General features: G+C 41.2%; 1 protein-coding gene across 5 annotated transcripts in view; it reads right to left on the bottom strand.

The window, feature by feature from the left end:
- tab2 (TGF-beta activated kinase 1 (MAP3K7) binding protein 2) overlaps window positions 1-27,547 on the bottom strand; it is a 50,509-nt gene extending 22,962 nt beyond the window's left edge. For all 5 annotated transcript variants that reach the window (XM_039781420.1, XM_039781418.1, XM_039781419.1 and 2 more), the window contains exon 1: window positions 27,188-27,547. The gene's annotated coding sequence lies outside the window, so the exon portion shown is untranslated. The remainder of the gene's footprint in view (window positions 1-27,187) is intronic.
- Window positions 27,548-27,869: the final 322 nt, after the last annotated feature.

The following is a 27,869-nucleotide window of genomic DNA, read 5'->3' on the forward strand; positions in this document are numbered from 1 at the left end:
CCAAAGCTTCCTTACAAATTTCTGTCAAACAAAACCATTACAACCACAAAGTCCTTTAACCCTCTGAGACCCACATAGACCCATTTCTGTATTTGTTAGGGGAGGGCAGGGGATGTTCAGGTCAGCAGTAGATGCCACATAGGCATGTTATACATCATCTTACAGCTGGGAACCTGAAGATTAATATGGGATGCAGCTCAGCGCTGTGTCAACTTGTGCTAGTCATAAATCTGTAACAAACATTGTGGTCTAACCCTAACCCTATTAAATGTTGAAAGTTTAGAGTTTATAAGGGCTAGGAACATTATGATGGAAGTATATAATGCCCACTCCCATACTGTTGCAGCAATTTTTGGGTTGCTACCATTTGTTACACCGATTTGGAGATTTCTGCAAGAATTGCACTTTTCAGTTATTGGATGGTGAGCACTTCTGTTATAGAAACTGCTCAAAATAATTCCTTATCGTCAATATACCTTGGAAAACCATACATCCTCCCATTTGCCCTCGGTCTTTAGCTGGCATTTGTAAAGTTTCGTGAGGCTGTGATTATCCTCAAGGTCGCAGCAGGTCATTTTATACAGTGAGGTCAAGTTTCAACAAGTCTCACCACAATGAAATGGCTATTAGGGATGCACCGATGTACAAATGTATGAAACAACCTTCAATATATCCTTCTTTCACATGAAAAATAACTGCTTCAAAAGCCCTTTCAGTCTGCTATACAACTAATGTTACCCAATCAGTGACGATAATCTTTCAGTACTTAGGCTACATAGCCCAACCAAAAGATTCTTGTTAACATAAATTAAATGTAAAAGCAACAGCACAATAAAATAAAATAAAATAAAATAGGAATATACTGTCCTTTGAGTGTAACTGCTTTTAAGGTAAGATCTTTGTCAATCCACCGTGCCGTGAGGCTAAGCAAACTCACACAAGCCAATGGCTCATGAATGTGTGGCCACGACAGACGTCAGCAAAATGACTACTGGGCTGTGCAGGCTTTAAAAAAAGGGCTGGTCATCTAATGCTATGAACTCCATCATCTTGTCAGTAATCCATTTGACCTTGGCTGTCCGCTCCCTAAACCATACAAGCGTTGCGTCCACTCAGTGGCTTCTTCTCCAAATCAGCAGCTGCAGTATTTTTTTTATTTTTTATTTAATTACATTTATATGTGCACTACATAACTACATAGAGAGCGGTCCCCACCCCCCAAAAGCGGAGAGGGGGTGGGGACTGCTCTCTAGTGTAGCACCCACCTGGGAGATGCCATACAACGCCTTACGACGCCAGAACGCTCACCACACATCAGCTAGTTAGGGAGGAACATATTTTTAGTGGTGGGGGAAACCGGAGAACCCGGAGAAAACCCACGCAGACAACAAACTCCACACAGAAAGGCCTGGAATCGAACCCAGAACCTTCTTGCTGTGAGGCCACAGAACTAACCACTGGGCCACCGTGCTGCCCAAACAGTAGCAGCATATGCTTGCAGGCGATTGTCTGAGTCCCACTGCAACAAAAAAAAAAACAGTCAACGAGGCGAATATCGGCTAAGACTGATGTTCTGCCGAAGAATCGCTGAATCCCTTATTATGGGGACTAACGTCATCACACAATTGGGCCAGCTATCTAGCTATTTACCAGCTAGCTACAGCTACTGCTGTGAGTTTTGATCACTCCAGTGCAATCTGAAAGACACTACCCCAAAACAGATCCCAATGGTGATGGTGAGATTACACATTGTTTGGTGAAATACTGTTGGCCGGTGGGTACAATCTCACAAGACTGGTGTTTTCAAACTCAAGTCTTTAAAACAATACTGTGCACCAGCTAGGGCTGCACGATATGAGGAAAATATCTCATTGCGATTATTTTTGACTGATATTGCGATTACGATAGGATTCACGATATTGGAGGGAATGATCGTTTTTGTATCATTATTCTCATTTTCATTGAACATTATTAACATTGAAAGAAAGTAAAATGATTATAGTGTGATTTTTGTGAGGATCTGTACCAACAACAAAAAAAAAAATCTGTAGGTTACGATTTGTAGGCCGGGACATCTCTGCAGCACCAGAATACTTACTTCAGAATGGTTTGACACATATTTTGCCACTAACAAATATTGCGCCCCCCTACGATTTGGATATTGCACTAGTCCATATTGCGATTTCGATACAATTGCGATTAATTGTGCAGCGCTAGCAGCAGCCTATACAAATTCTATCACGACATAACAAGGATTCACATTCACAATATTTTAAAAAGATATGAATTTAGCCAAAGGTGCAGCTGTTTAGTGAGCGGCTATGCAACAATCTTCCACCTCTGCACAACAGTTGTTTCTGAGGACCCTCCTCCTTGCTTTACTTTCCTTAGGCATTATATGTCAGGACCACAACCTGAGCTTAAAATAGAAACCTCCGCAAGATGAAAAGTCTTATCCTCAACCACTAATCTTTTTGTATGGTTTCTTCCAATAAAATCTGAATTAAAAAAAGAGAGTGTGACCAATCTACAAAGCAATAATTAATAAGTGAAAAGCAAGACCAATCCCAGCAGAGCACTGTGCAGTGTTTTTTCTTTTTCCTATTGTGGAAACATTAATTGCCGGCTGACAGGCCCCAACACATACTCTCATTGAGCAGCTAAAAGTATAATCTATAAGGTAAACTTTCCAAAGCAACTCTCAGGGAAGATAGGTTACATGATAGAGGGTATTTTTCCAGCCATTAAATGTTCAGTAAAGCAGCAGCATCCAAACTCTGTGACCGTGTACATTACTTTCACACCTTATTGGGATAGCGTGCTTGGAAGGAGGCAAGCACTCTACAAACTGTTGGCATTCATTGCAAGTAGTGTAGTATTCTGCCAAATACTGCCACAGGCCAAGAGGAGGGTGGAGATTTTACCCAACCAATCCAAGCAGAGACAATGGGAGAAAAAAAAAAGTGAATGCAAACCTTTAAAAATGGGTATATAAAGCAGTTGGATGCATGTCTGAGCACTTTATATCACAGGATAGCACTGAGTCAGCACAGTACGGCAGCAGGGCTCTGCTGAATAGCTATTGGTTTTCTGCTCCATATATCGTTATTATTCCCATCTCTGCACATCTTGGTGAATCCTGCTGTATTTGGGCAGCAGTTAAGACAGATTTTGGTTTTGTCCAGAGAGAACTCTTCAGATCTTCTTCCAAAAGAAAAAGCTCCAACAACAATGTGTGGGGCAGCAAATAATGGAATACCCTGAATGCAGAGGAGACAGATTTCGTTGGTGAGCACCAGGAAGGGGTGACCAGACAGATAAAGCCATTTTCCTGTCTTCTGAGAAGGCTGACACATTCCGAGTAACAGAAAGCCCCCTGCTCTTCCTGTTTCTTCAACCCAAACGCAGTCAACCTGTCCTTCACTGATTATGACAACTTCATCATCTTTTCCCAATTAGTATATGGACAAATACAATTACCAAAATGAAAATGTCAGTTTGCTAAATCTATTGTTAACTGTGAATAAGTCATGGTTTTGACTTTTGTGTATTTACCGAAAGGATTTTGTCTCTGAACAAGAGACACAATAATAGTTAAAAACCAGCTACTAAATGAGGACATTTTATTATAGGGTTAAAGTAGGCTGCAACCAACTATTATTTTTTATTGTTTATAACTGACAATTATTTTCTTCAGTAATTGATTGAGTGTAAATGTCTATTACAGTTTCCAAGGTAATATCTACTATGGTCTTGTTTTGTCCCACCAACAGTCCAAAACCTGGAGATAGCGTATAAAACAGAAGAGACGCAAATCCTCACATTGGAGAAGCTGAACCAGAGAATGTTTGGTGATTAAAGAGTTCAATGATGAATCCAATTTTAGTTTTCTGTTGTTCGACTAATCAATTGATCAACTTATTATTCCATTTCATCATTATACACACTAGCCGGAGGTCAGGCTAAATCCACTTTTTCCACTCTATGTGGCTGTTAACTAGGCTTGGGCGATCTCTAATCTTTTCATATCATCCATTCGTGGTTACTATAGCTTGCCAGTCTGACAGGGTACATTGACCACGTTATTGGACGTGACATATCACTTTCATCAATGAAACTACACCGGCTCGGCTGTCCTGCATCCTGCTTTGCAGACGTGCTGACATGCTTCTGTGTTGATGGCGTCTTGTTTCGGTAGCTCAACGCAGTTATTTTTGTCATATTCTTCATCACGGCGGCTAATTATGCACTTTACATTTAAACCTAGCGTTACACTAGTCAAATGTTACGCTAGTCCTCTGCCTCCCAGTGTTTCCCATACATAGATGCTACTTGATTTAAGCCCCCAACGTCTCCTTCCAGGCAGCGCTGCAACCGTTGACTTCCAGGCAACCTAACCCTAACCATTGCCTAATCCTAGTGCCTTCCAGGCAGCGCTGCCTGCAGTCTTGCCGTCTCAACACCGGAACTAAACAGAGCTGAATTCTTTCACATCTACTGCAGTCAGATTCACTGTGTTCACTCGGAAGGAATCACTTCACATGGGTAGGCACTTTTAATGACATCTCGAACATGTTAAGAGGCTAAAAGCACGTTTAAAACTTGCCCGGTTTCAGCCTCCTGGGTGCTAACGCTAGCAGGAGGATAACACGGTGTAGGCAACACCGACTGTTTTCGTTTTTTCCGCGCTGACAGCACTCCAAATTTAAAAACAACAGAGGTACGTGTTGAAATCAACAGGAATTCTCCTTTAAAACAAGGCATGTTACCATCATCATCATTTGAAATGAAGAGCAAATGGGCTTGTATGCACCGACTCTTTAAGTGAGAAAAACTGACCAGACATAACCAACTGTTAGTAAATTTAGGTCGTGGCAGGTCTGTTTGTTGACTTTGTCAGAGGTTTTGGCAGGTAGCCGTCAATCACTGGAAAGACTAACGCCGCCTTCATGTGTTTGTCCAAAGCTCCCATTTACCAGCTGTCAAGTTGTAATTATAAAGCCACTGTGTTCGGCTTCTGAGTCACAAACACAGAGTGAATGGAAGCAGGGCCTTTACTTACTGCTAACTCTTCAGTCAGCTGCAAATGATCATTCTGTCGATAGAAGTTTAAAAGGTCAGCAAAACACGATTCAGAAACTGCATCAAAATGACTTGAAGTAGTCAGTCTATCCAAAACAACGAGTCATACAGTGACTCATGGACATGTGGCAGAGTGAACCTGCTGGCTGCTACTAAAAACAACTATATACCAGCTGAGCTGTTAAGTGGAAGAGAGTGTTGTGCAAGCAGCCTATGAACTACATTTACCAGGTACAAAACATTCAAAGCCTGTTAAAGTTGACTAAACTGGGAAACTGGCCACTGCCCTGCTCGGAACAACACAACTGCTCGTTTTTGTTGTAATATCACAGACGGACGGCAACGAATTAAAAGAAACCCAAGTTATGTGAAAACTGATCCGATACCAGTGAGGGTTGGGAGGACATGGACTGCAGCGTGGTGGTGGGCTAAAAAAAGGTTCAGAAACAGTTGGTTCTGATAGATTTTCCGCCAGTAGTTTCTAAGGCTGCTCGGCTTTACTGGCCAGCTGCATGGCAGTAGTTCCCTCCCCTCCATGATTCACAATTACAGATTATTTGTCAGTTTCAGAGGCATGGCTACAACCTCTCGTACTATTTTTGCTGCGGGCTGCCTCATTAAGGGCTGCTTGGGAATTCATTGGGCTATCTTTAGCTTAGCCTCAAACCCATACAAATCAGGATCTGACAGAAGTTATCAGTTGAAGCTTTAGCAATGTAGTAAGTATTTAGATATGTACATCAGCAATTACTGTATATACAAATACAACTAGAGAAATTGTGCAGTCATCTTGATTATATCTCATATTTCATTTATATCTCATTTTCAATTACTCAGATGCAGGGCTATGTATATGTCAGCTTGAGGAATAGTGCAGCGTATTGACTATTGAGACTTTTGAAAGACTGTATGTGAACTCCAAATCATGAGTAACATCTACACAATAGTCTGGAGGTTGACTAATATCTAGTTGGTAGTCTGGTTCTTCAATAGCCTTCCATGCCTTGTCCTTGAGATAACAAAGCTGCATACAAAAAGCCAAAAATACCAGACATAACTTCCATGTCAATCCCATTCCACAGCCCCACCTTCAAGAGGAAGTCACACTCACACTCTCACACACACACACACACACACACACACACTCTCCCATCTCCCTCAAAGATCACACCCAATATTTCCTATCTTTTAAAACCTTTATTTATCTGCAAAACTTCTTCCTTTTTTATGCAATACAATGTCCTGCTTGACATTTGCGCAGTTAACCCTGGGATCACGAATAGATTACTGCAAACTACAGTTGCAACTAATAATTCATTCTAGGGATGCACTGATGTGTGGAATTGCAGCGCAAAATAGATAATCTGCTACTGCCATCGGCGCGTGTCACCTTATTTGCCGATAGGCCAATGACAGGAAATAGGGCGGACATCGGCCGAATCCAATGCTCAGCCCATGCATCCGTGCATCCCTAATTAACTATTTCGTAACCGATAAATTTGTCAATTATTTCTTCCATTCATTGTGACAATAATCTGCAACTATTTTTATAATTTATCCGTTCAAGTCTTTTTTTAAAGCTGGTTCTCAAATGTGAGAATTGGCTGCTTACATGATAGTAAATTAAATATTATTGGGTTTTGAAGTATTGGTCGGACAAAACAAGACATTTGATGAAGTCACCCTGGATTCTAGGATAATGTGATGGCATTCATATATTCATATATATATATATATATATATATATATATATATATATATATATATATATATATATATATATATATATATATATATATATAGTGCTATACAGCTAATAAACAGTTAATAATTGATTAATTGAGAAAATAATCAGCAGACTAATCGATAACAATTGTTAGTTGCAACCCAAATATTTATCCTTTCTTAGAATTAGTCCTACATTTTCTTATTTATTAGTTCAACATTAAATCACTTTAGCTGTGTTTAGAAGGTACTGTTTTTATTTACATTGTAGCTTTCTACTGTTCACTGTTCAAGTAGCTCAAGTGCCCTGCTCAAAGGCACCTCCACTTTGGCTACTAAGGAAGGCAAAAGCAGTTCCGATCCACCTCCACCTCACAGATTCCGCTGGCCTCGGATTCAAACTGGTGACCTTCTGGCCCACTGTAGCTGGAGCTTGGGTGGCAGCGCTGTCTCTCAACACTCACTGCGAGGCAATTGAGCACAATGTGACTGCTTTGCACTCAGGCGCTTAGCGATGACATGCCAAGTATGCACCAGCCAAATCTTCACCCTTTATTGCCTTACGAAATGCACTTACTGTATGTCAGCATGCTCTTTGAAGCACACAGACAGCAGGATATTAAGAGCACTTCTGTCTTTGGTCAGCTCATTCCATAAGTTCACTCCACCGCTCGTGGTGTTATCAGGTCCTGACACACAGGAAAAAAGGCCACACCTTCGACAGGTCCTTATTACAGATGCTGGCTGTATCAGATCTTGGTTAAGGCTAAAACAGGGCAATGAATACCTCTATCGGATTAAACAAATCTATTTTGTCAGATATAAAAAGGTATTCCATCCGAAGGAATGTCTTATTGTAAATTAGGGATGGGCATCGTTTGGATTTTAACGATTCTGATTCCAATTCCGATTCTTCCTTTCGATTCCAGTTCTTATCGATTCTCGATTCCGATTCTTTGAGTGGTGGAGTTGAAACGGGTTAGATGCTTATTTCACAAATAAGAGGAAAGTTTTATTTTGATTCATAGGTGGGTTGCAGTTTTACAGCTTTCACAATGCAAAATAAAGCTACACTAGAGCTCCGCTTACTGTGCTGCACGGCTGCAACACAACAAGCGCCTGGCTGCTACGGAAACCAAAACTTGCGCATATTAAATTTGGAACCTATGATCAGATTTGAAACCAAATCCTCCAAACGATTCCCAACGATTCCAATAAAGAAACGATTCCGATGGAATCGTAATTTTTGAAACGATTCCGATTAGGAATCGGTTCTCGATGCCCAACCCTATTGTAAATATGATGCTTTCAGATTTCTCCAGAGGGGAAAAAAAATAAAAAATAAATCTAAATTACCATTTTTTCCCAGTGGACCTCTAACATGATAAGGTTCAGTCAAAGTAAGCCCTTGTAACCAGCACAATTCTACACTTTCAAAATGTTGTGCTAAGAATATGTATTGGTGGTGGAGAAGTCGTCATCGATACATCCCTGCTTCAGTGTATTGCTGGACGTCCGTGTGCTTGGCTGAGGAGAAAACCCTTCACCGGAAATGCTTCCTGCAGCTGTTAGGAGTATCATTCTCCACCTTGAGGCCAACCAAAAGACAAATAGCAGCCAGGGCACGTGACTCCTCTGCTGCGGAGATGCCATTCGCTCTTATTCCAGCCCTCTCAAAACATTCAAGTCATACTTGTCTCCCTCAGTAAGCAGGCCCTTTTCACCTACATTAGGGTAATTGACTTGTAATACAACCCTGTTTAATACCACCACATCTATCCAAAACTAAATTGCATAAGCCTTCTGCTATTGGTGATAAGTATATATTAAAGTATTTCTCTCTACATCCCCTGGGCAATGTTTTAATCGCATAATAGATCAAATCATTCATGTCAGAGAATGTTGATCTATGAGGAGTATATATTTTATTTCATAATAATTCAAAAGGACAGTCCTACATTTTTGTAAATATACACTGGTTGGAAGCAACGGGAAACTGCTAGCCTGGCTCCATCAAAACAGAGGTAAAATCCAACAACTCCAAAGCCCTTACAGTATATTTACATGCTTTAACTTGTTTTATGTGCAGACATAAAACTAATAAAAGGAGACATTGTGGTTTTAGGAGCAGTTGGCGTTGGTCAATAAGCTTGACTGCATGATTGAAAGTCCTGTCCTCATGTGATATGCCATGTTAAAAAATACTAGACAAAACAAAACAAAAAAAGACTCTTGGAAGTAACTGATAGCTTGCTAGCTAACAAGATCCAGCATGTGAAGTGATTATGTAAAGTGATCTGAATTGTTGGAAAGTGGATTTTATTTCACCACCAAATTGAAGCTAGGCTAAACATGTTCTGGAACGATCTGGTACGATCCCTGTGCTAAGAGGACTCTGGAAAAAATGGAAAACACGCATGTTCCCAAAGTGTTGAACAGTTGCTATTTTTTTGCAAGTTTTGGTTTCTGTAGCGGCCACCGTACTTCAAGGCGCTTGTTTTGTTGTGCGGCTTTGTTTTTACATTGAAAAAGCCAGATAAAACTGCAAATCACCACTGAATCAAATTAAATGTTCCTCTCATCTGTGAAATAAGCATGTGACCCATTTCAACTCCACCCCTCAAAGAATCAGAGCTGAGAATCGATAAATAACGGAAACAAACCCCACACCCATTCTGTTTAAGGTGATTTTGCACTATATGGTGGACAGTAAAAGTTATACTTACTGTCAATTTCACTTTTAGACCTTTGCATGTACACTTTGAGATGCTCAATCAATCATCCATGCTCTATACTGCAGGATGGGCAGGTTTAATGTGTGCATGGCTCTCATTTTCCACACACACACACACACACACACACACACACACACACACACACACACACACACACACACACACACACACACACACACACACACACACACACACACACACACACACACACACACACACACACACACACACACACACACACACACACACACGGCCCATGTGTGAAGGACCAGTGTGTGCAGGCAGTGATCGGCTGTGCTTGTGCCTGCAGGACGGGAGGGACAACACAGCGTTGGTTCAGCGTAGACTGGCACTAACAGGTGTGCATTGGAGGCTGCCAGCCCCGGACCGGCCTGATACGCCGCACAGACAGCAGCCAAACCCCACACACACACACACACACACACACATACACGAATGCAGCACATTCCTCTAAGGAATACCACAGCGGAACGGCTCTGTTATGACATCTCTAACCAGGAGCGGAGGCAGGCCAGTGGGTTTGGGAGGCTAAAGGGCGCCATGAAAGAAACAGAGGAAAAGGGTACGGGGGTTTAGGGAAGGGGGTGAGGGGAGCGGGGTGGACTTAGCTAACCCAGGGATATCCCTGTACTGAGCTCTCAGCTTTCCTCTTTAAATTGAAGACAAGTTTCCATGGATCAGTAACTTAGAACAGGGGAAACTATCGGAAACATTTCAAACAAAGGGAGACTTTAGGCAAGCGGGGGAGAGGGGAAAGTGCAAAGCCCCCGTCTTCTTCAGTTGATTCCAATTTTACAAGCTTTTACTCAACATGCTCCTGGATCTGGTTAGTTCTAGAAAGTTGTCATTGCAACAAACAAAGAATCTGATTTCTTTGCGCAGTGTGGAGGCAAGGGTGAGGGCTCAAGCTTTACATGTGTGTATGTTTGCAGCGCTGTTGTGCAATCTCCAGTGGAAGGGAAAAAAAGATCCCCTTGTAAGTGTTCTGAGACGCAAGGTTTGTTTTCTTCTCCCGGAGCTCAGGTGGTTATATCGGAGATGTGAAAGGTTGCAAAACATAATCACTGCAAATATGGGGTCTAATTTAATAGACCACTACTGCTGCAAGAATTTCATAGAGACCCACACAGGCAGTTGCCATTGGCAAAGCTACACTGAACCACAACAAACAAAGGCTTTTCAGCTGGGTGGACTCCGTTGTCCACCACACCCTGACAATATGTTTTCAGAGTGAGACAGCAAGGGAGCAAGGGAGTATGAGAGCCCGAAGCCCACGCTGTTACTGATAGGATACTAGATCAAAGCCCTTTCCCATCGCCTGAAAACCTGAGAGGGATGAAAGACCATCAGCAGACTGTGGGAGAAATGATGAAGGACAGAGCCGTCCCTGTATGGCATTTAGAAAGAGCACAGAATAAGACAAGTGTTCTGTACTGCGTCTGGAGGGAGTCTAGGGGGACGTGGGGCCAGAACCTGCCCACAGGATAAGCAGGGGAGTGATAAGACCGCGGCCTGCAATATCCATCGTACAGAAAACAACTCACAATCTGCTTACTCACACATCAATTCCATGGATGCATTGCAAAACTATTCTAGTAAATCCTCATTCACAGGGATCCATCAGCTAAAGATTTTTGATTTCTGATCCGCTCACTGTGGATGTGCATCTTTTACAATGCCTTTGTGTGCAGTGTTTCTCAATCTTCTTACACCACGTACCACTTCAGAAAATATAAGCCCCTCTAAGGACCACCAATATGGCCCACGTTAAAATAGAGAAGCAAAGGCCTACCCTATTCAGCTACGGACAGTTCACGCAGGAGGCAGGTTTATCCCTAAAAACATTATTTATTGTTGACAGCCATGCAGTTCTTCCTCCGTCCCGCTCCAAATGAATCAAAATTTGAGGCGACTCGGGTCTTATCTCCATATTGTTTTGCATCATTTGCTGCTAGCAGGCACTTCACCGCCGCTACTTAAGTAGTAGTCTACATCCATGATGTTCCACTTCCGGGATTGCCTGTGCCGCCGGAAATTCCGCCAGATGTCCTTTTCGGCCAGATGTCCTTCTTTTCGGCCAGATGTCTGTTGCCTTACGCTTTCCTTATGTTGGAATTCTAACCTCTGGTGGATTTGTGAGGACTATGGTTAACTGCTCCTCAGATCTCTGCAGGGTAAATCCAGACAGCTAGCTAGACTATCTGTCCAATCTGAGTTTTCTGTTGCAGGACTAAAACTACTTTTAAATGTACACATTAGGGGTGGGAATCACCAGAGGCCTCACGATACGATATCATCACGATACAATATAATTGCGATTTTAAACATATTGCAATATTCTGCGATATATTGCAATTTATTACCTTGTTACCAACTTCAAATTTTTCCCAATTTTAAATGATGTCCCCAGAAGGAAACTTTGTCAACATCTGTTTTATCTAAATATACATTTCTCTGTTTGTTCATCTCACTTCAATTTTATTGCTGCAAAATGGGATTGTCAAGCAGATAAACTTACCAACACATATATAATAAAAGATCGATACTTGGCGTCTGTGTATCGATACAGTATTGCCATGGAAAACATTGCGATACTATGCTGTATCGATTTTTCCCCCACCCCTAGTACACATGTTCCACCAACACAAGTTCTTTCCCGAGGCTATTTTGCAGGAGCACCGGGGCTACGTGCGGCGCTTAGCGCCACCCATGACGATTGTGATTGGTTTAAAGCCATGCCAATAAACCAGAGCATCCCAGAATGCTGTGTGGACTAGCCAGACCCTCTTCAAAACCCAATGACAGGTGCATCAATGTAGGTATCTTAAAAGGACAATTCAGGCGCAAAATGAACCTAGGGGTTAATAACACATGTACCGAGTCAACCTTTCTCTGGGACATGTATGTAGCTTGAAACAAGCTAGCGCGAACCGCTGATTAGCTTAACACTAGGCATTCGGGGCAGTGGTAGAATAAAAATAAAATCGCTATTTTATACCACTAACAAGGCTCAAAATAGCACCACACTTCCACGGTAGCATAATGAGGGTCCCTACATGTAAACCGAAGCACTGAGAACTTTGTAAGTGTACAGTTTATTAAAAAGATAGTTTATATTAACCCATAGGTTCATTTTGCGCCGGAATTGTCCATTAACTCATCTTATCAGGTTGTCAATTCTTCAAAATACACACGCAAAGGAGACTCTATATCTTCATGTATTGTAGAGAAGAAATGGGTTGACCGGTAGACCAGAGTGCGTGTCTGCTATTCTCCAAGACTCACCACCAAAGGGTCCTGTTTAGTATCAACTGTGATTAACCGTGCTCTCCTGTAACAGTAAACACGAGGGGTGGGAATCTCTAGCAACCTCACGATTCAATTCTGAATCAGAGGGTTCTGAGAGCAATGATAAATCGATTACCTATGCATCTTGATGCATCAACATTTTATATTTCTATACATAATTTATTCTTGCTTACTGTGTGACTAATAAGCCACAATTAAAATAAACAGTTGAATTTACTCCCATTATCTTTTAATGGGTGATTCAAACGCACAAGTTGCGAATGAGAACGGGTTATGCATATGAAGGCACACTGTAACAGCGCTCGAGCACTTGGACCGCATGCTTTAATCCTGTATTCTCTACGCCGTAGAGTGTGGTCGCACATACACAGAGATTATTAACACGTTGGCATGGTCCGAATCTGCAGCGGGAGGCTGACTGAACGCTGTGGGGAGACGGACTTGCCTTCCCGTCTGTTTTTGTCTCGTTCTGCATATTCATACATTGGGGTGACGCCATCGTAAATGAAATGTGTGTTTGGAGTGGGGAACTGCTGACTTGAATGTGCCAGGGGAATCTGCAATCTCAGGTTTATTAGCAGCCATCCTGAGAGCTCCGCCTCATAAAATGAGAGCTCAACAGTGCGGTTGCGCTGGCAGCGTGTTGGTTGCATCGAGCCATCCTTTTTCATGAGAGAATCGCGATGCATCTAAGAATCAATTTTTCCACCACACCTAGTAAGTGCTAAATCAAACATTTATATTGCTCAAATGTAAGATTATCTCTTTCAAAGAAACTTGCAAACTATGGAGTGAGCTGCATTTACTATTTTTTTTTATGATTGTACTATGCAATTGGCCTCTGCACCCCCAAACATGTAGAATTAGGCAGTGGAGGCCATTTGTGAAAATGCAAACTGAGCTGTTTCTCTGAGCAATGCACTATGGGAGGAAGTGTTTGTGTCACACACACACACACACACACACACACACACACACACACACACACACACACACACACACACACACACACACACACACACACACACACACACACACACACACACACACACACACACACACACACACACACAGGCTACAGTTTGCACGACTCTGAGGAGCACAGAAGCCAAAGATAACCACTGAACCATCTTCCTGTGTGCTGCCTGTCACTCAGGGGCTACGTTCAAAAACGCAGCCCGTGTCAGAACGGCGCTCATGTGGGAGTGCAGTGACACGTAACACGAGAAAGGACAGGAGATCTGTGGATGTAAAGAAAGCCAACAAGCAATTGAAGGGGATACTTAAATATACTTAGATTAAATGGCTTGTTTGTTCACGTTGAACAGCGCGAGCGGGTCTAGGAAAAGTCACAGACGGCCAATTTGTAATCGGAGAGATGTTTTCTGCTGAAAATTCAAAGCAGCCATTAACTGATGTGGAAGAATGTGACACAGCCGCCAGCTTGACCTTTTAGTGATAAACCATAATGCAGTTAACATCAGAAAATGCAATTGTAACCAAAAATCTAACCGCTTTCGTTTTGTCAAACTGAATCCTAAACCTGTTGGCTCCTGGCACCTGGTTTCATGTGAAAGTAAATCACACTCATAACTCAAGTCAGACAACAGGAAGTAAACAACTTCTCTGTGGGCTCAAGTGATTGCGTATTATGCTGTTTTGACAGCACATTTTCTTGTCACTCAGAATAAAGGGCAATGTAATCCTACTGGTGCGCTGCTTCTATTGACCAATAAATCAGAAAAACAAAGCAAGGGTGGAAAAGAACACTTTGAGCACAACACTGATCCCACTAACAATGCCGAAGTGTCTCAAGAGCTGCACTGCTGTCTTTCCAAAACATGCCTGTTTAACACACCAGCAGTTCTGGTTCCAATTAGTTTAAATGCTACATTCAAAGGGAACCGGCGGAGGAGCTCTACTGTATTCCTTTAATTGATGGTTGCACTACTATCCTATTTCATAGCCAAGTTTTTGCAAAGGCAACTTGAAAAACACTTAATTAGCATGAAAAGCTGCTCTTTAATTATTCCACCGCGTTAGAGCCTGATTTACAAGTGCCATTACACGAGAGGTCCTTTTTTTAAGTTCATTTATTTAGCTGAACAATTCACAATTCACCTTCGTCTGTAAGTTTTGGTGATATTGGGGTTAAAGTCCCCTCGTCTCCAAACTTGAGCTAATGAATAGTAACATGACTAGGGCTGGGTATCGTTAAAAAATGTTCGATACCGGTGCCAATACCGTGACTTCAATACCGGTTCTTAAACAATGTTTTTTTTCAATACCAATTTTATAAAACAAAAAGAAATGATGGCACTAATCTTTTTTTTGTCATTTTTTACAGTTCCGATTACATGTGCGTAATGTAGAGTTTCTCCTGCGTGTCTCTACGACGTGTAACGTTAGACAGCCAATCACAGACATTATTAGATCTTGGTAGCAGCATGCTGCGTGCTTATTGGCTCACTGACGCTCATGAGATTTCCTCCTTAGGTATTGAAATTGGGTATTGAATGACGAGGCATCAAAATTCGACAATCGATAGTTTAGAAGCAATTCGGCCAGTGCCTAAAAAGTCTTGAATTCGGTACCCAGCCCTAAACATGACAATTTCAGTCAGTAATTCTTCATCTCTACACACCACTGACAGGACACGTTTCTGCATTTGTCGATCCGTTTTTCTTTTATTCATCACTGAAACTAAGAGTTATTGATAACACTATGCTTCCATCAAGTTTGAATGATGAATAGTAACTTCACAAACGTCCTACTATAATTAACAAGTAGTAGTATTTTAATGGGCTGTAAAAATAGCTATCACGCTTAATGAGTGAATCACCACTGTATTATTCTATTGCAGACCAGTGGTGGAATGTAACTAAGTACATCTACTCAAGTACTGTACTTAAGTAAACACTTTTGGTAGTTGTACTTTACTTAAGTCTTTTCATGCCACTTTCTACTTCTACTACGCTACATTTCAGGGAGAAATATTGGACTTTTTACTCCACTACATTCATCTGACAGCTTTAGTTACTAGTTACTTTACACATTAGGATGTTTGCACACAAACCACATGTAGTTTAGAACATACAATGTTTTAATATTTAATTAAAGTACCCAACAATATAAGCCCTACAAGTAGCCTACAGCTGAAATGATTAGACGGTTTTGCTTCTTTTCCAGAGGATTCCTCTGCATTGAGTACTTTTACTTTTAATAGTAAAAGTACATTTTACTGATAATACCTATATATATTTTTACTTACGTAACATTTTCAATGCAGGACTTTTACTTGTAACAGAGTATTTTTACAGTATGGTATTAGTACTTTTACTTAAGTAAAGGATCTGACTACTTCTTCCACCACTGTTGCAGATGCATTACACCGTAATGTAGGGCTGTGTATTGGCAATAATCTGGCGATACGATACGCATCACGATACATGGGTCACGATTCAATATATTGCAATATATTTCGATACTGTGCGTAAGGCGATATATTGGGATTTTATTTATAGTATAATTTTAGAAAACTAATATTTAAAAAAAGACATGATGTGCAAACTGCCAGTTTGGGATTGTGGTTCACAGGTTCTTAGTGAGCAAATGTTTATATGCTAAAGTAGGCCAAAGTTCAACCATAGCTACGTTGTTAGCTTCTAGCAAAAATCAGGCACTGCTAGGCACTGTTAGGCAAGGACACTAGTGGTGTGTCTCAGCATAGCCATCTAGAGGTAGGGGGTTTAAACACAACATAAACGTCAACCACTGTCTTACATGAATATTTAACATAAACTAATTATATATATATATATATATATATATATATATATATATATATATATATATATATATATATATATATAAGATTTATATTGCGTTTTTGAAAATCGATACTGTATTGCAAAATAAAATATTGCGATACTCAAGTGTATCGATTTTTACACCCCTACCGTAATGTGTTGATAACTACACGAATAAACCTACCAGGTGAACATGTAAATAACATTCCAATTCTGGTGATGGCAGCTTTGTGTCATAATATAACAAAAACATTTTGAAGTGGTTATCTCTTAATAAATATGGAGCATCAGTTGCCTTGATGTACAAGGGACAGGAAAAGAAAGCCGCCAGGTCAATTCCCCAATCCCCAGGTAACCAGGACATTTTACCATCTACTGCTCCACCTATACTGCTCTCTGCATACAGTTGAAGACTGTGGTTTTGCAGGGCCGCTCCAAAGTGTACATGTGTGCGCCTGTGCAAATTTGAACCAAGAGAGTGCCGATAGTGAACTTGTCGAGCTGACTTCGCCTGGATTTTGTCCTAAAGTAAAGTTCTAGACAGTTTGAGAAAGTAGACCAACCAAGAAGTTCAAGGTCTTTGCAGCGTGTGAAAGAGCATGTGTCAGTGTGGGGAAGCTGGGGCAGTGATTTTAGGGGAATAGAAAAGCCATCAGAGAGGAAACCTAGAGCCAAGTCAAGGGCACAGGGGTGGGGGAGGGGACTTCCCTCACTCTTCTCCTGTTTAGTGATGCATGTAACGAGAGAGACAAAAAGAAGGTACGCTATAATAATACCTTTGACTGCTTGACTGAGTGTGTGGCATGACGACAGAAGGCCAACAAAGTGGAACTGAATCCCACGTGCACGGCGTTGCAATAACCCACTGTTGACAGCAACGCCGGGTAAAGCGGCCTAAAGCAGCTTTCACCTGAAGTTGTGTAGTGTGGCAAAGTTGACTATATTACAAGTTTAAAATCTAAACCAAAGTGTGAGTTGTTACACACTAAAGCTAGAGTTACTACTTGGGATCTACAAATTGTAGGTTACACAGGCCCTGACAAATCGGACAACAGCAGCAAGATTACACACAAATTATCACCAGTATCTTTCACACAACATGAGCAAACTGAGTCCCGGGCAGCAGCACCACAGCCCTTCACAATTACTGGGACAGCTTTTGTTACGCAAACTGTGATTAAAATTACAACCTCAGTGTCATTTCTTAGAAGATCTCAAACAGTCATATAACGAGAAAAGCCACCACATCGAAATGTAAGGGAACATCTAAGAAATGCCATAAAGGACAACAGAGGCACTAAGAGCTCAGGAGAACCATCAATGTGCCAAGCAACTAAAATGGAAATTGTCAGTGGCACTTCTCTTTATTTTTCCAGATCAAGCAAATGGAAGACTGTACACGTGTTAGGTATCTATGTGTTGGTAGGTCAGTCTCAATCTATCATTTCTATGATCAAAATCTTCATATATCTCCATTACCAAATCTGTGTGTTACTGCAACACACACAAACCAAATTGTATCCGTAGCAGAGAGTAACATAACCATCCACAAAGTCCTTAGTTTGTCATGACTATTCATTCTTTGCTTGATGGAGATTACTTTTTATTAACTAATGCTGTATTTTATTTTGACAAAGTTCACATTTAAAGCTCCACTTATCAAAGGGGTTGCTCACAGTGTCAAATTTGAGAATCATCGCCCAACTCTTGAGCTTTAGAGCCTCATTTAGCCCAGTGTTTTGGTTTCACAGCCTATAAATGTACTGTATGGTTCAGTTTTGTCACTCACCTCAAGCATATTTCCTGCAGCAGGCAGATGTTTTCAGCAAACAAGCTATAATAGACCAAACAGAGGCTGGCTGCCCAGCACCAACTTGCATGGACAGACTAAGTTAGTGACCAGCTGGTCAAGCATGTATCAACTAAAGACTAGGGTTTGGTACTGAATTTGGTACTTTTTTGGGTACGTCGGTAATACCGAGGACCGACTCATGTGAAATAAAATGGGGCCAAATTTCGGTACCTTAGAGCACGTAAGTGTCAGTCAGTCCTTCCTGCAGGTTGACAGAGAGCAGAGCTACACACACACACACACACACACACACACACACACACACACACACACACACACACACACACACACACACACACACACACACACACAGTTTGTTTGAGTCACGGCAATGCTGGTAAAGGGCTTGCAAGTGTCGTTACACTTTTCAAAATTCCAAGCGGACAGCGTTCACTGCAATATAATATTATAGCGAGCCGAAAACGCCTAGGGCTTTACACTAGGGCTGGGCGATATGGCGAAAATCAGATATCACGATATTCTTGACCAAATACCTCGATATCAATATTGCGGCGATATTCTAGGGTTGACAATTGGTGCTTTAACAAAATATCTTCACACTTAGATTTTAGATAAATAATCATCAGTCATGTGGACATAATGTCTAAGTGAGGAAAAGGCAAATGATAGAACAGCTACAACTGTCTGGTAAGTTCAGAAAAGTACATCACTTTACTGTAATGCAGCCTTTAAAACCAGGAAAAGACAACAGTTATGTCATATCACGATATTACGATATCCAAAATCTAAGACGATAGCTAGTCTCATATCACGATATCGATATAGTATCGATATATTGCCCAGCCCTAGGTTACACTTCCTCTGAGACAGGCAGGCACAGCAGTGTTTTCTATGCAGGAGATCTTCAACAGAGGGTCTGTGCTTCCTAGGGGGATCCTCAGAGTTAGTGTGGGGGGGGCCGCCACATTATGATTTTAACATATATTTTTTTTAAATATCATGTCTGAAAACATACATTAATATGAATCCAACATATTAATAGCAAAGATAAACTGGCCTATTTGTGAGAAGAAAAAAAATTGAGAATAAGCTTACTATAGATAAGGTGGCCACTAGGGTAGCCATTCAGTTAAGCTTAAGGATCAACTGTGCCTTCCACATGTATTACATTACATTTAGCTGACGCTTTTATCCAAAGCTACTTCCATTAAGTGCATTCAATCATGAAGGTACATGTATGGCACGTTTAATGTTAAAACATGATGTATGAATAAGAATAATAATAATAATAATAATAAATCTTTTCGGCCCAGTTTAATATGCAACTCAGTTGAATACAATATACGTATGCAGTAGTAGTCCCTACTCGGTCTCTTTCAATTGAGGGGTCCCTGGCCTAAAAAACGTTGAAGATCCCTGCTCTATGCCCTGGTGACTGACTGACAGGCTGGAGGTTGTAGGGCAAGGCAACTTTATTTCTATAGCAAATAGAATAAAAGTTTCAGCGCGGTGTAAGAAATTAATAATTATTTGATTTGATAGGTTGTAGGGACAGGTTTGGGAGGGGAGAGAGTGGGGTTTTATGTTGTGCGGTGTGTATCTTACACAAAATAAATAAATAACAAAATGTTCTAACTAAATAGGATAACTAGGTTTGGAATTATTTTTACAATTAAAATAAAATTGTATGTAAAGAGTAGGGCTGCACAATTAATCAAATTTTAATCACGATCACGATTTTGGCCTCCCACGATCAAATTTGCGTGATCAAGCGATATTTAAAGTAGAGGTCAACCGATTAATCGGCCGATTTTTGGGCTTTTTTTTTTTACATAATCGGCATCGGCCAATATCAAGCCGATTAATAGGTAGGCGCATCTGCGGGCAGCCTGGTGTTGTTGTTGTGGAACACGTGTTCGACGCACGTAGAGTCAATTACCAGCAGAGTGAGCAGACCTCATCCAGCGCCTAAGGAAGGAGCTGTTCCACGGAAAAAACGGTAAGGATTAAATTCTTATAAATCGTATATATTTAATGAAAAACGTATGACATGTTACTGCCAACTTCGAGAAAAAACATGAACAGGCGATATGACGTTCGGCTACTTTGGATATTGATAGCTGTCGTGTCATGCTGTCATGTCACAATAATTAAGCTAATTTTGCAATCACAGACAGTGGATCTGAGACTTTTATTATTTGTTCTGTTTGTGTGTCTATATTTGAGAGGGTTGTCAACTCAATGCAGAGAAAGAAGTTGTAGTTAAAAGAGACCACCGCACCACAGGCTAGTGAAGGACTGGCTTTGCTTTGCTAGCGTCGTTGCTAGGGTTGGTACAGAGTAGACCCGCTGCTAATATGGCCCCTGTGCCTTAACGACCCGTATCTACCGGACCGAATAGCAACGCGTTTTTCTGTACCTCATTTCGGCGCCACTGATATGCCTGAGTTGCTCTCTGATGCTCCGAAAACGAATGTTAGAATAACAGAAACATCTCAGCATGTGACGCTAGTTAACATTACACTCGTCAGCAGCTAACGTTAGCCTACCGTTAGCTAGCAGATGGATTAAACACGATTAAAATGCTGACAGCTAAACGGTGTAAAGTGTGATTTATTTCACTGTATAGGATCCAACAGCAGGATGTTAAGCAGTGTGCTGCTGCCGTTGTTTAGCTACTTGTCTGAAGAACAACACAGACGGTGCGTCGTGGTGCATTCAAAGTTGTTTTTGTCGTTCAACAGCAATTTACTAGTGAAATACGTTATTGTTATAAGTTATAGTTATTACATTATTATTAAATCATTTAATTTTGACCATATGGCCTAAAGTTGTTTTCCCCCCTTAATTAGGTTTTGTCCATTTCGCTTTGTCTGTCAACAAACAAAACAAACCAAAAATACATATTTCAGGACAGTTTTTGGGAAGATGATAGAAACGTTTTTAGCCTTGTATCACTTACAATGCACTGAATTATTAGCTGATTTATAAAACAAATGTTAGATTTTATATCTATACCTATCTATAAAATGACTTGAAGAAGATACTATACAAAAATACTAAATTAACCTTGTATTTTCCCCTTTTTTAGTCATTAAGTCTGATGGCTGAAAAGAAAACCACCCCCTTATGGCAGCGCTTCACCCAGCCAACACCAAAACAAAGAAATGCTGCTGGTTGCTACTGTGTGTCAGCACTACTATTGTTAAAATGGTCAATTTATTTTATTGTTCTCAGCTGTTCGATAAATGCTGGTAAGTGCACTAAACTTTATCTTTTAATTGAAAAGTTTATTTGACAAAGTTAATTTTATTTTTTCTTTCTTTCTTTCTTTCTTTCTTTCTTTCTTTCTCGTTTTGTTTATTTATACAATATATGTTTTTACATTATACATGTTTAATGTAAGTATACAAGTGCAGACTGGTGTTCAAGTGTTCAATAAATGTTTTTGTTGAGAAACTTTGTGTATCTTAAGTACTTATTAGTGTTAAATTTTATCTTTCAAATAGAGGTCTAAAAACAAGCAAATATCGGCCAAAAATAATCGGCAGCATATATCGGCCATCGGCCGACCCCGATTTCAAAAGATCGGCATCGGCATGAGAAAACCCATATCGGTCGACCTCTAATTTAAAATGTTAGTTTTAGTTAATTAGTGTTTACTGTAGCTAGCTAATGGTATGCTAACGTTACCTGCTGTGTAACGTGTTATTAGTGTTTACTAGCATGACATTCAGCTAGGGCTGGGCGATATGGCCTAAAAATAAAATCCCTGATTTTTTCAAAAGAAATCCGATTTAAGATTTAAATCGATTTGTTTCTCCCTCTACTTAAAATCAATCTGCAGATGACAAAGGAATTGTTCAAAACAAGTTTTATTTTGTTTTGACTCATACACACACGCACACACACATGGGGCTTGTATACCATTATGATCATTCATGCCAGTTTTGTGGAAATATAAATTGGTTTGGAGGTTGTTGTTTTTTTGAGGGGTGGGGGGCTATATATTCAACAACAAAACGGATGCGTGAGATAAAGCTGTTTTCACACATACAGGTGGTAATTCACTTCTCGTTCCTCGCTAAAAGTTCAAATCATTTTAACGTTATAGCGCAACCTTTCCCCTATTTTCACCTGTTGCTGAGTAACGTACGTTAACATCCTGTGGTCTCTTGAATGTAGCATACCTGTAGCAAGCTCCTTCGTAGCGATAAAAACAAACGTCGAAGCGGAGCTCCGTGCGGCGATTGCAAGTTGTTTAAGCCGCTACAGACCTCCGTCACAGCTCGGTTGTATCAGCAGCATTTAGTAGATGTGTTGAGCCGCAAAAGAATTCCACAACACCGCCTCTGGTGCCCCGCATGCTGCTCCTTCAGGTCAGCTGCAGCTGGTGGTTCAGTTACCGAGAATAGGTGACTCTCAGCCGGGGACAGTGCACCGCGAGCGGCCGGTCATTTCGGCGGAGATTACGGATAAGTAAGTAATGAAACGACTGGTTAAGAAAATAATTAATGTTAGTCCCTGTCGCTGCCATGTTGTTTGTGTATCTCTATGGCAAACGCGCGGGAGGGGAGGGATGAGCCTGTTCGGAGCTACGGGAGCCCAGAGGGGAGCGTCGGCGGATGTTAAGGAGAAAATCGAATTTTCATTTAAACAAATCCACGTTGACTACACATTCGAGTTAATCGATAAAATCGATTTATCGCCCAACCCTACATTCAGCGATGTTTATGTTGCCTCTAATGTGGGTTTCGGAGCATCAGAGCGTAACGCAGACATGTAAGTGGCAGTGTAATGAGCCACAGAAATCCGCGTAGCTATTTCGTCCGGTAGATGCCAGGCATACCAGGCACCACATGGCCGTTAATGTGAACAGAAAATTGCGTTGCCTGTATCTTTCACGGCAAACATGCATGTGTGGAAAGCGGTCGCACAACCGCTGAAATGGCATACTCCTTCACAGTATCCTTCAATAAAGGAGGAATGTAGCACAATATGGATGTATTAGTAGGAATGTAGCACAATATGGATGTAAAAGCAGTTATAATTATATAATTATGTGACAATAAAATTTGTTTTGGCTAAAATCAACAAATAATCGTGATAATCGTGATCTCAATATTGATCAAAATAATCGTGATTATCATTTTGGCCATAATCATGCAGCCCTAGTAAAGAGTGAAGGTAATTAAAAAGGTACCGTTGGGTACCGGAACCAAATTTCAGGTATCGGTAAAAATGTAAACGGTACCCAACCCTACTAAAGACTCACATGTTACTCACTGGGGTTGAACTAGCCCAACCCAGAGCTTAAAGGAGAGGTAATATTGGACTTGCATATATCAGATGGCCAGAAATACATCTCCAAATGAATGCTTATACGGTGTCTGCTAGCTGTGTAAACAACAGGCAACTGTAAAGTCAGAATTTGTCAAAGCTGGGGGTTTGTCAGCTCGTTGAGGAGTTCTTCTGCCTTCAAGTGGCCAAACAAAATAAAGAAAATCAATTCATGCAGCTTTATTGTGTCACAATAAAGCCTAGTCATGCACAACTACAAAGATAAGCAATGAAAACCCTAAAATGATCTTGTGCAATTGCTATCGTAATTGTGGATACTTTTTTTTTTTTTTTTTTTTTTAAAGCTGCTGCAAAAGTAGCAAAACCTACAAAATGCACTCAGCAAAATGAAGAAGCGCTGAGGAAACGACAGCTAAAGGTGTAGTGGACTTTGCAGTGTCAGCCCCGATGCGTGCAATTTAACCCTTGATCTGGAGAGGACCATGAGCAGCATGTGTAATGGAGGACTCCATTTAAAGCGGAGAAGTCAGGAGAGCTCGACAGGGGGAGGGGGCTTCAATAAGAGCTTCTCTTGCTGACAGCCACACACTGGAGTGGGGGAGGGTTAAAAACACCAAGCTCCCTTCCTGAGTCTACAGCAATGGGCATAATGTGATGGATCCTACCCTTCCACCAACTTGATTCCCATTTGGCATTTTAGGTATTACCCCGATACTTTTACTCCGAAGACAACACACACACACACACACAGTATAATAACCTACAGTAGGTGGACGTGTTAGTGACAAAGAGCTGCCTGAAAACATGTATTATATCGACACTGATTCAGAGTCTGTTCTGACTCACAGAGAACGAGAAAGGTAAGCCAATATAATTCCCTGGGTTAAACTGACTCTGCACTGTTGATCCAAACAACTAGCATGTGTGCTCCATCCAAACATACTAGTAATTATCCTTCCCTTTGTGAAAGGGGAAAAATACTACACACCCCCCACCCTTTGCTCTGATTGGTGATAAGTTGTTGTGCAAACTGCAAATGATAAATCAGGAAACAGGTTTTTCAGGAAAGAAGATTTAAGTATTGGCACAGACCTCGCGACAACAACACACCACAACTTGTTGTAAAAGTTCTTAAACGCAAGTATTAGTCCTGCTTGTTTATTGTACGAAAGCAAACACATCAAGTGAGCCCAATTCTTCACCTCTGTCAACAAGCATCAAGGCACTCTGAGTTTAGATCTAGAATCTGTGCCCTCACTTAGTCCTGTTGGTTTAGCCTGTTAGCGTATGCCAAATGACATCCAAATAAAACAATTAGCAGCCTGCTTGTCTGTAAAAGTGCACGATCCTCACCAAAATTCCGACTGAGCGCTTATCATACAGGCTCTGAGTATTCACTGCAGAGTCTCCTACCAGTGGTAAATCAGCAAGGCCTCCTAGCAACATATTTACCATGCTACAGGCACACATGGTTTCAGTTAGGGGTCTGCACCTATAAACAGTTGGCCATGGCAGCTTATTGGTCAGGAAGTGCAATGTTGACTGCAAGTCAAGACAGGCACAAGCTGCTAATGAATGATATACACTCTTACCGTCTAGCTATGACAACACAGTTTAGACTGAAGGTGTTTAGAGGCCGACAGAAGTGATTCTGAGCTCCTTAGCGTTGTAAATAAACTCAAAGCAGACAGGCAGAGAAGCCAGTCAATGTCTGCTGAGGATGGAGAGTATAATGGGAGTCAGGTAGGTTGTACTCTGAATTTGAGATTTCTTACTACACAAGAGCGAAAACCTAGCTTTTATGTCACAAAGTCGATTTAGGATTTCAAAGAGCGTTTCACATTTCTTAGCTGCCAGGTTTAGAATAAAAAACACTAATTGTAAACATGTCGATTACCTGCCAAACCGGCTGGTAGAGCTTTTCAGCCACAACCGACATTTTGCATCATCTGACCAGTGGCTGGTGTTAATATGTAGACCAGCCTAGTGATACAACATAGAGAAACACTCTCTCCACACACCCAGAGGGGGTTTCACTGTGCCATGTGGACCACCACAAATGCTACCATGAATTGAAAGAGGCTATATAAACGTGCACTGCAATTACAAAAAAAAAATGGACATACCTGTCATCAAACAGTAATATTTGTGTTACATTTGGTTGCGATCAGCATGATTCAATACAATTTAGACCGCGTGAAAATCACCAACAAGAACAAAGCCAGGAAAATATCTCAAAGATCTTCGGTGAAGCTGAAACAGTCGACCATGTTCGGTCAAAACTTTGAAACGACTTCCATGTCTCTGGTTCTACCTGACTCACCTTACAAAACAAACATTCAACTTTACCAATAGTTCAATTGTTGCAACCTGTGCCTCCCAGCCCATGGACACCTATAGCATATATGACATGACAGGATAAACATGTCTCATCTGAACTATCCCAAGAACGCATCACAACATCTGAGCTGTCAAATGCTCAGACCCACCCATTCGTTTCCTTCATTACTACCAGGAACATCTGATCCATGAGGGACAAAAATGTCAGAAAGTTATCAAACAGGTGAAGTGACTCACTCATCACCTGCTTTTGTGTCTTCTTTAGTTTAACTTGGCCACAGTTGTGCAACTACACAACTATTGTGCTCTATTTGCATCATCTTATTATGAAAATGACAGGATAGGCCTACATATAGTGAAGCTTAAAAGAACATTAACTTGTAGGTTTGATAATTTGACTGACACACAACTGGTAGATTACTTACGAGAAAGTTTCCATGTTACACACACACACACACACACACACACACACAAATAGTGGCGGTGTTATAGCAAAGAGATAAACAGGTAATGAAGGTGTAACGTTAACAGCTACATTTTGAGGCTTATTGGATATCAAATAACCCGTGTATGAGTTTTCTGATTTAACGTTTCCATCCAGACAAGCGACGTTTCAAAGTAGAGCTCAATGGAAAAAGTAGCCTAACATGGGCTACAAAACATGTAGCGTCAGCCAGCTTTTTGGTAAAATAAAAAACACCCATAATATATATTTAACGTTACATGTACTCATATTAAAGAGGACTTTGGGGGAAAGTTAACAAATCTGTTTTGAACTTAAGACAGTGATTTGCCAACTCGACCGAGACGGCAACAGCCTCCAAAGACTTCAAGTTAGCTAACTTAGCTAGCTAACGTTACTTGCTGTAGACAAAAACTTTTTCCACATCTGAAAAGTTTTTCCTCTCCATTTTCTTCCAAACATAGGGATATTATGTAAAGGCGCTTATCGCACAGGACGCTGAAATGCGTTTTCATTTCACAGTAACGCTAGTAAAGCTGCTTTCTTCCGGCTGTTGCTAATTGGCCAAAGCCTGGTTAATGTAACTTACCTTTCCGTCTCTGCTGCCGCCGCCGCTCCCCGGGCCGCCTTCAACACCCGAGACCGCCGCCGGACCTCCAGAGGGCCGCGGAGCTGGGACAGGAGAAGCCGAGAGGAGTCCAGCTACTACCAGGGAGACGAAGAGCTAACTGCACCGAGGCCCCGGGCCTTGTGTGTCCTCGAAATAGCGTTAGGGGAGGGAGCTTTAGCTCTCCGCCGTTTGACAGAGACTCGGGAATAACTTTTTGACAGCTCCTCTTCTTCAGCCCCCCCCCTCCCCTCGACAGCCCTTCACTTTTCTCTTTTTCCTCACTTCCAGCAGATACGAATCAAAATACTGTCACAGAATATGGCGGCTGCATAAGCAAGTTACTATCGCGAGATTTTTAGTTTCCTAAAGTTGTGCTGAGGGAGGAGAGAGTTGAGCTGAGCTGCACTGCTGCTGCTGCTGCAGGAGATGCAGCCAAATAAGACTCCGAACATTTTTAAGGTTTCTGCAATGCATACTAAGCAAGAGAAGTGGGACAGCTAAAGAATGAGGTCTGCTTTGGTCTGACTCCTCAAAGGGGACAATGACAACAATAATATACTATATTGATTTTGTTTACATTTCCTCATAGAGAAGTTGAAGCTCAGAGGTCAGCTACAGACAGGGTTGGGTCAAATTACTTTGAAATGTATTCAGTCATTGG

The sequence above is a fragment of the Perca fluviatilis genome, chromosome 18 (assembly GCF_010015445.1).
Source record: "Perca fluviatilis chromosome 18, GENO_Pfluv_1.0, whole genome shotgun sequence".
Classification (NCBI taxonomy): Eukaryota; Metazoa; Chordata; class Actinopteri; order Perciformes; family Percidae; genus Perca; species Perca fluviatilis.